The sequence below is a fragment of the Melozone crissalis genome, unplaced genomic scaffold, assembly GCF_028551555.1.
Source record: "Melozone crissalis strain CALT ecotype California unplaced genomic scaffold, PUWL_Pcris_2 ptg000013l_1, whole genome shotgun sequence".
In the NCBI taxonomy this organism is placed as follows: Eukaryota; Metazoa; Chordata; class Aves; order Passeriformes; family Passerellidae; genus Melozone; species Melozone crissalis.
This window is the reverse complement of record NW_026535791.1, coordinates 31,265,492-31,280,530: the sequence shown is the minus strand read 5'-3', so window position 1 is coordinate 31,280,530 and position 15,039 is coordinate 31,265,492.

Sequence of the window (15,039 nt, the reverse complement as noted above, 5' to 3'; positions counted from 1 at the left end):
GTGAGGAGCGTACTTATATCTGCTATTTTTAATAGCAACTGCCATTATCGATCTAAAACTGCTAAATTAATTTGGTAGTAAATGGATTATTTAACAGCTATTTTCATAGTGCCAGAGCACTATCGTCAGTCAATAATGAATTTCTGCCTGAAAACTCTGGATAAAAGAAAAACCAGTATGTGTGAGTTGACATCTTAAGTACCTAATGTTAATTGTTGTTTAAAAATAATACCGTTATCAGCAGCTCACGAAAGCAAAGTAATAGTCGCCTTTAATAACACATGGGCATTTAGAACAGTGGTTGTTTTACTGCCTCTGTAGTTATATAACAAATGCCATTTGTAATTCACTCTAAAATTAAGCAAGGTTTGTTCTGGTCTTCTTGGAAATGCTGCATAGCATGTTTGTATATATGTGTTGGGAAAGAAAGGTGTTAAGCACACTGACTACATTAAAGTATGCTGGCTATGTCGTGAGCTTAACACATATCTTTTATGTCATCCAAATTTTTATTCCTGGTCTAGTTACATATTGAATTATGAAGCAAAGCAAAAACATATGTTTAATATGTAAAAAACAAAAATCCTCAAACTATAGATCATGATCAAAAAATGTCCCATGCTGGGGAAGCAGTATTCCTCTGGCTACCTATACTTTTATAGATAAATCTGCTAGGAGGAAGTTTCTCTCTGCACTTAATATACAGAAAAAAGTAAGTACTTTGAATAAGAAAATCTGTTGAATTTTTTACTTGAAATAGATCATATTCATTGTTGCCTTGAAGGAACTATTTCTCTTCATTATGCAAAATACAATCTACTTGTAATTGAAGCAATTTCTTCCCTAAAAATTATTTTAAGTTGTAAGGTAAAGCCATTTGTGTTTTATGTCCAAAGACATTGTTTATCATGTTGCTTATTATACTTTCAAGAAATTCCATGGTGGTATGCTCTTGTCTAATTTGTCATAAGCTGAATAAAGTAAACTAAACAGAAGTAAGGCTAAAATCTGTTTCAATATAGTAGTGTAATTTTGTTGTTTGGGGCTTTTTTCATTTCAATTTAGAGTAACATATTTTCTAACCTAAGCTCTTAACTTTCTGTAGGGAAGACAGCTAATTTAATTCTAAAGTAAAGAATATAAAAATAATTAAATAAATTTCATGAATGATGCTTCTCCTCTGATAGGGAAAGACTAAGAAAGTAGCTGACACTGGATACTTGTATTTTAAGGCCGCTAAAATTAGGTAAGTTGAATTTGCTCTGGTAAGGGCGAAACCCACAGAATGAAGTCAGTGCCATTCTATGTATGAAGATGAAAGTTTGGAAAGTACTGGAGTACTCTCTCAAATCTTTGTAATATCTTGTACTTATGTGAATGACTTTGTCATTAAAAATATCTATTAAATATATATATATGTGTATATTATACATACATATACATACATACACATTTATACAAATAAGTGCATATGTTTAGTTTATCTCTATATATTTATACGTACACATATATATGTGTAACTATTATACACACACACAGAAACACACACAGAGATATATATAAATTTATATATATGCATGTACACGCACACAAAATTCCCAAGAAATAGTAATAGTTTCTCAGCCAATGCCTGGACTTTTATTGAACTCTTTTCTGATTTGAGAAGTTTTCTCTGAATTTATCAAGCAAGATAATTCATGAATGATGTTCTTCAAATAATTAAATATTCCTCCAGATGCTGGAGGAATATGTATGACATTTTCTGCCTCTGCTGCATGGAAAAATAAGACTTGTTTTATGAATTACACCAGAATATTTTCAACACAGGACCCCAGAGAATAGGAAATGTTCTTGTACAGTGGAGCATAGGTTTCATTGAAGCACAAAGTAGCTTTTCTCCTTTGGATAGCTTTCCCAGGAGACATAGCCCTAAAGTGTCTAGAGTCTCCTAAAACCCTATCCTTACATTTCTCTAACTCTCACAAAAGCAGAAGAAATTCAATTTGTAAAATTCTAATATAGCACTGATATGTTTAATGAGCTGGTTTGTTTAATGAGATGGGATAGTTCGAGATGGTTAGCTTCAATTGTTATATAAAATAAAATTGACATAGACATATGCTTTGTCTCACTTATTAGTTTCTACTTCTTTTTATTGTAAAAACTTTAATATTTGACTGGATAGGGATATTCTGCAAAACCTCAGCAATTTGGTAGCAGTAATAAAAGACTTTTACTTAATTTCTTTTCATTGGTAATGTAGAATTAATTTTCCTTATTCTTAAACATAGCTGCAAAACCAAAAAGTTGCAATGTTCATATGAAATCTAGACATATATTAAATGAATCTGTTACATCAAGGAGATTTGCATGTCATTCAGCTATTTTTCCAAGGCTTTTCTCCTGGACTGGAGCACACAAGAGACAAAATGTTCCCTAAATCAGCCAAAGGGCTGCACTAGAGTCTGGCACATCATCTTCTGTGCAATTTGAGTCTCCAGACTGAATTAGTCCATGAAGAAAAGAGGCCTTCAGTCAGTCCTTCAGCCTGAAGTGTGTGTAGTATTGTCATTTTCACATTTCAGACAAGCTCTTTTAAACAAAGAAAAGCAAAACTTTTTGCCTTATTTGGCAATTTCACATATTACTACCAAGCAGAACAATAATTTTGTGTTATTAGAAAGTGGTCTTGACAGAATAAGAATCTCAATGTGGCTTGAAGAGCTGAATAACTATGTTTTTGAAGGGAATTTTACTGTAAATTTTGGCCTTTAGCTATTCTGATGACAGTTTCATAGAACTGGGAAGTTCTTTCTCAAAGATATTTTTCTCTCAAATAAAGGATAAATGATGTTCTCTATCCTGTAATTGTCTTCTTTTCAAATTCCAGATATGTTGCTCATGCTTATACTAAGCTACAAAGACGAACATTTGTATCACAATTGTATGAAAGAAGTACTTGAAAACTTAGATCTTCATTGAATTGTTAAAAGCCACTGAAACCAATAGTTCCTAAAATGCCAGAAATTTCAGCATCCTAAATAACATAATAATTACAGTAACAGATACACCTATAAGTGAACCAGTCCTAGTCTAAGTCATAATAAATGGTATTGGTTAACTCTTCTAGTTCTTCCAGGTGTTGCATAGGCAATTAAAGATCCAGAATTGTTGTTTGCACAAAAACAAACCAAATGAAACAGCTCTTTTATACCTGCACAGCAAAGCATAGCACAGCTTATTTTCTGTTTAGTTAATCAACTTATTCATAGCCTTAAGCATCTTCTAAATGTCAAAACATAGCCTAAATTTTAATATTTAGCAAAATAGTATTTCAGTGATCTCAGTGAATCACAGAAGTGTTATGAATCTTTTGTAAAAGGTAACACCTCCCCTCCCATTCCCTCCCCCCCCCACACTTCTCAGTCATTTCAAACCTTTTAATTAATGCAGGCTTGGCCGGGAAGGGAATGGATTGTTTCTATCTTCTGTTAAGTGACATTTCAAATCCCAGCCAGGTTGATGCTTAATGGTGAGGGAATGCTGAATAGTTGAGAACTATGGAATGAGCTTCCTTAGCAATCAGGCATTTTCTGTTCCACTCTGGGTGCTCTTAGGTTCATCTTAGCTGTTTGGGAAAAGGCATAACAGTAAGCACCTCATAAACAGTTACAACACACTCTTTATTCTCAGTAATACAAAATAGAAGCCATGTAACCTGTATGAGACATCACTTAACCACTTCCTGAAAGACATCTGGAAGCCCACAGTTAAGACACTTCAGAACTCTGATATCATTGAAAAGTCTTGACACTATTCAATCTCTCCTTCTGCTGCTTGACTCCAAGAAAAAGCTGGTGTTGTGACACATATTGAAATTTAGCAAATCCAAGACCTGAATAAATAAAATCTGGGCAATAAAAATCAAATTTAATTGTGTATACTGAAGGAAATATAGGATGATAATGTATTTTCTGATCTCACTATGAAATCTACAGAAAAGAGCAAAATTACCTCTAGCCAGGACAGTACTGTACTCAAAATATGGCCAATTATACAGGTAATAATCTCAAAGAGATAAAGCATATAATTTTTTTCTGATTATTTTTTTAACTGGAATTACATTGGTATGATGAATTCTAATTAATACATTTATACTTCCAGCACACTACATAAGACACATTCACCATTCAAACATTTTAGGCACCTTAGGTGAGGACATATACCAGTCGCCACCACCATCACCATCCTGTACTATCCCTCTGTTCCCCAGGAAATTTCCCCCTGCCTTATTAATATGAATCCTTTTGATTTCTTTTTAGTTCATCTAGTGAGTTACCTGCTTGATTTTTTTTTAATGTGTCTTCTTTGATGCCTCATTAATCACCATCCATTTTATTTTTTATTTCTTAAAAAATTTCCTTGTAAGGAAAAAATGACACAAAACCCCCAGTTGTTTATGAGTTTTTGTGGTAGCTGTCACAACCATGGGACTATTGTATGTAGGCCTAGGGAATAATTGAGTGACGTCTCCTCCAGAGCACAAGATTAATCTCCACTTGACTCTTCATTATTTAAAACTTGTCTATATTTTCAACATAGGCGCAAAATTCCTAGTCTGCATGAGTTTTTAATCTCCGACATCATTGAAGATACTATTCACTCTAAAATATAGTTAATCTTGCTCATAGTCTGTGTCTTCTTTCTAGTCTGTGTCCTTCCCTTCTTTTTCATCTCCTGTTTTTAATTGAGTGAGTTTTAAAGTATTCTCATGTTTCCACTGAAGGACTGTGCTGCTTTAGGTGGAGATAGAGTTAATTTTCTCCATAGTAGCTGGTATAGGGCTATGTTTTGGACTTTTGCTGTGTTGATAATATAGATATATTTTTGTCATTTCTGAGCAGTGCTCTCACAGAGCCAAGGTCTCTCCTGCTTCTTATCCCAACCCACCAACAGGGAGGCTGTGAGAGCACAAGAAGCTATGAGGGGATACAGCTGGGACAGCTGATACCAGCTGACCAAAGGGATATTCCACGTGTCGTCATGCTCTGCATAGAAAGTTGGGTGAAGAAGCAAGGGAAGGACATTCAGAATGATGGCATTTATCTTCCCAAATAACCATTACACATGATGGAGCCCTGCTTTCCTGGAGATGACTGCACACCTTCCTGCCGTGTTCAGTGAATGAATTCCTTGTTTTGCTTTGCTTGAGTGTACAGCTTTTGATTTACCTTTTAATCTCAACCTATTAATCTCAACCCATGAGTTTTCTCACTTTTACTCTTCCCATTCTCTCCCCCACTCTAGTGTCAGAGAAATGAGTGATGACAGTGCTTTGTTGCCAGTGGACATTAAACCATGACATTTGCAACTATGATAAAGTATTAAATAATAAGGAGTTTTTTTCTTATACAGCATTAAACTGTAAGAAATTCTTTATCTTCACAGGCAGCAGAGTTAAAACTGGAGTATATTACCACTCATGTCTGTGTCAGAGATATTGCTATAACAACTCTCAGAAGTTTTAATATCTGCCTGAATCACAAAAACCTTTCTGTAATTCCCAAATGAAGGAAGGAATAGTAGCATTCTCACAGTGCCTTGAAAACAGTAAAAGGAAGCCATGTATAACTTAAAATGTAGTTTATACCTGGGAAATTAGAGTGATTTTGAGTTTTCAGTGAGTCTTACACATTTTAAGAGCTTCTCAAAAAAACTTACAGGCATTTCTTTTCTTAGTGAGGAAACTCCATCCTGTTGAAAAAGGAAACAGAGAATATTTCTTACTAATGACTGCATATTTATCAGTATAGACATCAGTAAAGATGTCTATATATATATATATATATCAGTAATAATAGAGAAATGGTGCACTGTTTAATTTATCAACAACACTCAAAACATAGGAGGAGTTCATTGTGTGGATCATCATCATCCTTCCACTACACTAAACCTTTAAACTATTATAGATTCCTCTGTAAGACTTCAGAACTTCAAGGTTAAAAGTAGGTTTTCATTTCAGAAACTGTAATTTTTAAAAACAAAATAATTTATTTTAAGAAGTGAGAAACACTGGTTTAATCCTAAATAATATGCATACATTTCAGAAAATCCCAAAAATCAAGTTATAGGAAAGGAGAACCTCTGAGTTTCTTTTCTATTAACCTTTCTCATCAGACTAAATTTTTGAACAATTCTTCTAATGAGTATAGTCCACAAATATATTGCTTCTGGAGAATTTAATTTGTTGCCTTAAATATTAATGAGGCATTGATAGTCTGATAGGGCTACATTGACGATTGGTGGATAGGTCACTCCAATATGAGGAAAAAATGAGATCTGAGTCTTTTCACCTTGGAAAAGAGAAGGACCATGGGAAATCTCATCAATTTACTAATTACCTGAAGGAGGGTGCAAAGCCAATAGAGCCAGTTTGTTTTCAGAGGTGTTTCCTCTGAACATCAAGGTACTTTACTGTAAGGGTGATGAAGCACAGGGAGAGGTTGCCCAGAGAAGTAGTGGAGTGTCCTTCCTTGGAGATAACTCAAAAGCCATCTGTATTTGGCCCAGGACACCCTAACACAGTCCAGGGCATCCAGATGTAAGTGGTTCTGCTTGAGCAGGGAAAGTTGGACTAGATGTGCTCCAAAGGTCTCTTACAATTTCAACCACTCTCTGAGTCTGTAATTCTTTGATTCTATTACTCTCTGATTCTGTGATGCTAGGAACAGAAGTGAGTTCTTTCCATAGATAGGAAGCGCTCCTGGAGTCAGATGAGTTTTAAACTTAATGTGGTCTAAACTTAACATAATCAATTTCTCTTTTCATTAGTTCCAGAAACTGAGTGAGCAGATGAGGCTATAGGATGGTTACATAACAGAACAGAATATGAGCGCACACTATTCCCCACAAGAATCTACTTAGCCCTGAAAGAAACATTCTTGTATGGACAAAACACTCAAAGATGGATTACTACAATCCAGCAAGTCTCTTAGATGCCTGCCTAACTGGGAGAATTGCACATAGACCTCCCTATGGAGAAAAAAAGTCCTACCATTTAGAAAAAGTCTGAAGGATTAGAAGGAACTGCCTCTCCTAACAGCAGAGGATACCAAGAGCATTGCCAGGCGCTACTGAGATCAGAATCAACACCCCATATTTCTTTTTCCTTTTCTAAGATTATGTTATTCATTGTAGCAGCAGAAAAATTTGCCCATTTTAACTTTGACTACGTGATTAAAACTTTACTGAAACATAATTATCATCTTAATAAATTTCAGAGATGTTGCTTACGTCATAGAACTAAACACAGCCTCAACCTCATCCTCCGCTGCCCTCTCAGTCTCTTATGCAACAGCTTTTGCTATAAGAAAGTTAATTTTAATGCCATCTCTGCTGGAACCATCTCCCTGCTGCTATGCTATAGCTTTAATTTAACATCCTCTTTAAATCAGTGGAGTGCTGGGGTATAAGAGGGAAATCTGGTAGCACAAATTGCGTTCATCCTGTTCAAGAGATCGTCTCTTTCATCTGAGTTAACCGGGCTTAATTCAACATCGCTCTGTTAAAGTCCCCTGCTGTCTGTGAGTGGGTATAGTGTGCTGGGGAAGCTTTTCAACTTTACACGGCTGGTATTTCAAAATAGATTTTTCACCCTCTAGCATCAAAATGCAGCAGCAGTGTCTGACCATTAAAATATAAATGATGAAAAGTGGCAGTATTTAAAACATCTGTAGCTCAGTCCTGATGTGACCCAAATGGTGCTAGTGACCTACAGCAATCTCAGATGTCTGGTGGTGTTCAAGAGGTTCACAGTACTTTTTCCAATGCCACAGTATGAAGCCTTTCAAAGACAGACATAAATTTATCCTTTATTTAAACCAGCAACTCAAAGATGTAGAACAGTATTCTTTCTCATTTTTTTTTCTGAAATATATTAAAGCAAAAATAGGCTTTTGGAAAACCAAACTTCTATTTACAAACTTACAAGAAGAAGCTGATACAACTAATGCTCCAGTAAGTTTTTAAAAATAATTTAGTGGCTATTGAAACACTGGTCTCTAAATGCATTTTTTTTTTTAAACAGAGAGAAGAATGAATAAATGTGTATCTGGGGAAATATAGAAGAATATATTGATATGGATCTAGTCTGTAAAATAAGTGTAATTCCTCTATAGTACTTTAAGAGACTAGCTTGCTTTTTGAAATGATAGATTTAGTTATTATTTGTCATATTAATTCAGGAACAAAAAAACCCAACAAAATCATATTTGTAATAGATGATATTGAGTTCCTATTGAAAAATAGGCAGTCAAGGGCAGAAAAGAGTTCAGCTGCACCATCTTTGACTCTTAGTGTGCTAATTAAACCAGTGCATCATGCATAAAAGTCTGTAATCAGGCCTAAGAAAATACTTTTATTCTTAATATTTAGTTTATTTTTAACTCCAGAACAATCTCTAACTCAACCAGTTTTCCAGTTATTTACTAATTTATTGATATATTTTTTTGCTATTCATGATGACAAAAATTAACAAATGCAAAAGAAAGCCCTAGCTGCTTTTCAAGACTAGTGACATTATTTCCCGCCATGGTTGTGCAACTTTTACTTGCAATACACTGCATTTAGAATAAAGATTTTTTTACTATTATTTCAAATCTTACTGGGTTTTAAAGTACTATCCTTAGAAGAAGTAATACTTCAGATAATTGGTAAAAAGTTTTTTTATGCTTGTAAAACAAAGGATTACATTGCTTCTATGGTTGTTATCAATTTAACTGATGTCTGAAAAACTGTTCAAAGGCAATGTGCCCATGTCATTTTTGGACAGGGATCCTGGCTGAGGAATGGACTCAAAGCTAAGGTATCTCTTTGATGCTCACAGGATTTGTGCTGGGGAAAGTGTATACAGAGATTCAGTTTATGGCACATATTTGTAGAATCCTTGCAGAACCTTTTGCAGTGGTAGGACTGCTAAATGTGTTTCTAAGTAACAATTAAAAAAGAGAAAATTTCACACAAGTGTATTTAATTACCCTCAAGGATTACCATAAAAATTCCTCAACAGTTCCCATTATCTTCTCATTTTAATCAGATTAATAAAAATAATGTTGTCTTGTTTAAAAACAATGTTTGTCTATGGTTCCTGGCTTTGATGCATAAAGGTTTGTCTGAAATTTTTTTATGACTTCTTTTTAAACTTTATTCCTGGGGTGATAGAGAGATAGGCAAAATGCAATGTTACATTATGTTAGCTTTTTGACCACTCCTAAACACACATTGGTTTTAATAATTTACTTCACACGAGAAATTAAAACTCTGGAATTCTGTGCCTGTTTAGGACATTAGGTACAGATCCAAATTCCCTCATATGAGACACTGGAGACATTGATGTCTCAAGACATTTTGGGGTGTATGTGTGTGGTACAAGAGTCAGGCTGGGCCTTGGGTGAGGAAGTGCCCTGCTGCACATTCCCCATCCCTAGAGCCTGTATCCCAGCCTGGGACTGGCTGCCAATTCCTGTCACACCAGGGACAATGCTCCACACCTTCCTCAGGAGAGCCTAACCCAGCTCCTGAGGAGCCAAATGACCAGAAATCCAACCTGGGACAGGGCCCAGGAAAGCTGAGGGGTATTTAATGCTGAACACGAGGGGAGTACATGTCTTGACCCTGTATTCTCTTGTTATTTGTGTATTAGCTGAACACTCCTGAAACCCAGGAGCTGGGAGCAATATGTGTCCTTTTCTGTATCTTTTGCGTCTCTCTTTTTCTCATTTTCTTTTCTTGTGATTTTTGAATGACTCAAAGTTGGATGGGTTTAGAGTTTGCTAAAGTGCTAATTGGGTCAAGGTAAAATGCTTTGAAAAGTGTTCTGTGTTCACTGACTGCTGCAGTAACCCTTTTGCTATGGTTCTCTGTTTTTCTGAAATTGCCAGTAAAGTTTTTCTTGTTGTTTTGACCTCTTGTGATTATCTTGTTGGTATTTCTCCTATTCATCTAACATGAATAAGCATAAGTCCTTTAAAAATTCCTGTTGAGTGAGTTTTTTTGAGGCATGCACTTCACCTTGATACAAGGATGCATTTTTGATTGGTTTTGAGGAGCAATATGGAAGAGAGAGTACCTGCAGCCTATGAGGAAGGTGCTTATTTGTATATCTTCATTGAATGGTCAATGCAATAGAATAGTACACTTTTTATAGAGTATTTCACTGAGCAGAATACATCCTGTTTTTTCATGCTCACTACACTCTCACTATAATCTGCAAGAAAATCTGACATGAATTATCAAGGCAATTTATTGCAAAAATGGGCCAGCAAGAACAAACCACTGCCCCTGGCAGAATGAGTTAGTGTCTCTTTGACAAGGCAGACAGTTCCTTTGGAATTCAGTCTACTATTAGCTAGGAAGACATTTTCCAAGGAGCTTCAGTCTCCTTCCTGCCTCTGCTTCTCCCTGCCCTCTATTTTGACTCTATTTCTTCTTTCCTAATTCCTTTTTCCTTCTCTTTTCTTTCTCCTTAGCCTCAAATCTGTCTGGAATTTGGTTTCACTTAAAGAAACAAAGAACTTAAGATGCCTAAGCCAACAGTCAATGAATCTTCTCACCCATTTCAATTTCTTTCTTCTTCCTATGCCAGAATATATGCTTGTCACAGGACTGTGAAAATCACTGATTCAGGTAAGAGAAAAAAAGCTCTAAAAAATACACGTTCATATCAATTTTCAGGATACTTAGCATTTTCTGGTTTTTGGTATATATTTTAAATAACTTTTTCTTGGATGGGTTGCATTAAAAAAAACCCCAAAACAACAAAAAAAGCAGGGGGAGGACAGGACGTGAATATTACTGGGTAATTTAATGAAACCCAAGTTAAGAGTCCAGTATTGTGTCAACAAAAATTCAAACAAATTATGTTCAAGAGTATTGAAACATCTCCAATGAATATGTGTATATTAAAAAGCAATAATTTGTTACAGAAACTGAACTAAATTAAATAGATTTTTAATATGTTCAAAAATATATTTTAACCTCTAAAAATGAAGTAACTAAGTAGCTGCCAGCAAACACAGATGTACACATTTGGATTGTAGCATTCAATTTTCAAGAAATCAGACTTCATACAATTCACTTTAAAAAAAAAAAAAGGGTAACTACTGTGTGTTAATGGGACCAGACAAGTGTATTTGTCATCCTAAAAGTTGTGTTCATGTAAAGAAATTATAGCTGGACCTGAAATACGCGTTTCTCCTCCATGTGTCCTGATTTAGGTAATTTTTTTTTTTTTTTTATTCTGGGTGTAGCCAGATGTTTTCCTTAGATACATTATGTGGAGAACCTAGACAGTATATTCACACAGCTTATAGGCATAGAAACATGTTAGGTGTCTAGATTTCTTTAAGGTGTTTTTCAACCCTTGTTAAAGCTTCTACAGCCTAGAAGTAACTGAATGCTTATACAAATTCTGGAGTCACCAGATACCTAAAACATGTTTTGCACTTATCTACTTTCTTTTTAAACTGTAATTTGTACTTAAGTATTTTATTTTTCCCCATTGCCAAATGCTTAGGAATAGGAGGCTGTTGCTTGGGAAAGATCTCCAAATATGAAGGTTTTACAGGTCAGTATTAAATTCTGCTATATTCTAAAGGTGAGTTCAAATGAAAACTTCTACATGAAAATTAACTCTGATATAAAAGGAGCAGTCAGGACTAGATGTAAATAATTATTATAAATCTGACAATAGTAAAAATAACTTAGCTAAGATGTACATGCAACTAAGTTGACAAAAATCACATAAATATGCTACACATTTCACATATATGCATAATTTGTAGTTATCCCATGCTTTCTGTTCCCAAGTATCTTGGTTGAATAAAAGTGAAAATCTGAACACAAAACTGGAGCAACCTTACTTTGACTTTAAATCAAGCATTGGGTTTCCAGGGAATTGTGTAGAAACTGCCCAACCTCTAATTCATGTTTCTTTCTTTGGCTTCTCCTTTATAGACAGAAATCCATTAGGGACTCCCCTACATGAAGAAGAAGCTGCATTTTAAAAAGGCATAGTTCACCCATGCTGCTGATACTTTGAATTTTAGTTCTGTAAGAACTCTCACATGGCTCCACTCTGGTCCCAGTTATTCACATTACTTGAATTTTTCATTCTATTCATCAGTTTTGTCTTACTGCACCTCAGCTTCCTTTGTTGTTGTGCTCTCATTGTATGCTATGAAAAGTATCTGCAAAAGGAACTTGGAACTAAACTGAGCAGAAGGATGCAGCTAGGTGCCAAATGCCTGGGGACAGAGAACCATTAGTTGTCTGAAACTCCTACAGCTTATTTAAGTGTCTAGACTTCTTGTAATGGGACTAATGGTCGACTGACAAGGGAAATGTCTGGTACTTGTTCACAGGGAGAGGTTAATGACCAGTTTGTACACAGCTGGTTTATCTGAGCTGTGTGTAAATGTTGGTACACTGTGTCCATTGCTGTGGACAAAAGGTCCATGTATGTATACACGTTTAAACATATGTATATACAGAGCTAAAAACTGTCAGTGCTTTTGGTGTTTTAAAGGTTAAACAGTCAGAAGGATCTGAGTCAGAAAAAAATCCCTAAAATTTAGGGAGTATTCTAGTATTTAGAATCTAGTAGTTATCCTTTTTCTCTGCATATTATGTTCACCTTTGAATATTCCTTTTTGTCCTAAGACTGACAGCACCATCTTCCTCAAGAAGAATGTATCTGCAGCAATTACAGGAAGCTTCTAGCACCCTGTGGCTCTCACTACTAGGCAGAAGATGACAGTGGTGGGAATTTCTTGTCCTCTCTGCTAGGGCCCTACCCAAAATTCAGTGATTGTGTTTGTCTGCTGCCCTGGAGGTTCCTTCTGTTGGCCCCTGCCTGGATGGCAGTCCTTTCCAAGTCAGAAGCAGATCCCACTGGGAAGTGACAGTCATGTGAATGTGGAGAAGTTCTCCTGTTCATAGCAGGAGATACAGTGAAAGGTAATTCCAGTTTTGTTCATTTTTTCCTCATCCATCAATCTGGGTTAATAAATAACTAATTAAACTCAGGTTTGTAGCTGCAGTGCTCTTGGAAGTTCTTCCTATATTCCCTGAACCTTGAATCTATAGGGCATAGACAGCTTCAACATGATGAATGTTTTACAACCTATGTCAAAGGTACCCAAAACACGTACATGTCTAACATACAGAAGTTCACAGAAGGTTTAGAAGGAACAGCTCCTAATTTCTGAATATATCTGGAATTTGTGTGCCTTGAGAGATGTACAGACTCTGCTCAAACTTGAGTAGTTTTTCCTTATCTAGATGAATGTTACAATCCAATGGGAAAGAGATAGGGAAAGACAGGGGAGTCAAAGGTTCTCCTGACACAGAGTCCTTTTTTTGGCATTTTTGTTTTCTGAAACTAGGTGTTTTGAGAAATATAGACAAAAGGTAATAGATGGTTTTTGATTTGAAGCTACTGTTCAGAAATACACCTGAGTACGGTTTTCAGTGAACAAGTTTCTTGTTCACATGAGGTCTTAAGCATTAAAATTAAGTATTTTTTAGCTAACATATATGTCTCTAGAGCTCTCTTTAGAGTTATCCATACATTGATAGCAATTATTTTATTAACTTCTATAACACTAAATAAAGTATTTATACTTAAATTTCCAATGTATTTTTTATAGTTAGATGGTTTGAGTATAACTTAACTTGCTTTCTGTATTCAGATGTGAACTAAGCATAGGTAGTAGTTGAATTTACTTACACTCATCACTAAAAGTACTTAATTTGTCTTATTAAAATAAAGTTTTTAAACCAAAACCAAATCATTGAAACATAGCTTAAAAAAAAAAAAAATCCAGCTCTAAAATCACCTAAAAGACTATATGGGTTTTTCTTTATTTGAGGGTTTTTGTTCATCAATGTCCATCCCTTGGCTCTTTCTCTAACTGGTGGAGACACCTGAATGAGTTTTTGAATCTAGCTTTGAGTACAATCCATTGTCTATTTCTCAGATACAATTAATTTTTTTCATCTAGCAAGTTCATATACTGAGAAAGAAGAAACAGTCATGAGTGAAAACAAAGGAACACACATAATACTAGGCATTTACTGTTCTCCTTAAAAGACCTTCTGTTCTGTGTTCCTTCCATGACTAGATTTCTGTTCTCTCCCCAACTTGGAAAAATATATAGGTAAGTGTCTTTGTGCTATAAGGCCTTTAATAAGTTTCTTCTTTGTTGTGGATGGAGTGACCCATTCCCTTGGAACAGGGCAATTGGAATATGTTTATCTATAGAAACCAGCTATTTAACAAAGTTTATAGTAAATATGACAGTCATTTAAGAGGATTAGATAACAGGCCAGGTACATCTGCATTATTTACTGCATAGAGGGCAGGGTCAGACAAAGCTCTCAGGGACACCCTCCTGTTGAGCCATGAGCTTCAGAAAAGGATGTCTTACTCCTTCTCAGAGGAGAGTTTACATGTGTCTGGATCCATATTTTGTCCTAGAGTTGTTTGACTCTTTATGTCATAATCAATCCTTCTAGCTGAAATTTCAAAGTTTGAGTTAGTTTATTCCAATTCACTTACCTAGTATGTCAGCATAAAGAAGTCCCTCATCCTCAAATAGTAACACTGAGATGTGTTCTTTCTCAAGGGGGGATCCTGATATGCAGCCTGCTTCTGTGCTAGGGACTCAACAGGCCCTGAGCTGTCCACTGTTTATGGAGTTAGATAATTAATTTATGGTCATATTTGCATGTTGATTACAGATATTAGTTTATAATTGTCTTAGATCAGCCCTTGGCCAGCACTCTGGTTAGGTGAATTGTCTAGAACAGCCCTTGGCTATTGGGTTATCTGTCTCACAAAGGTCTCCTTGGAGTCCTATGAAACCACTATGACTGTGTGCACCCAATTACAGCTGCTGCTGGTGGTTACTTGAGCAGAGAAATAAAGGTCAGGCTGGGGTGGAGGCACACCATCAAATTCATAAGAGGAAAAAGATATTT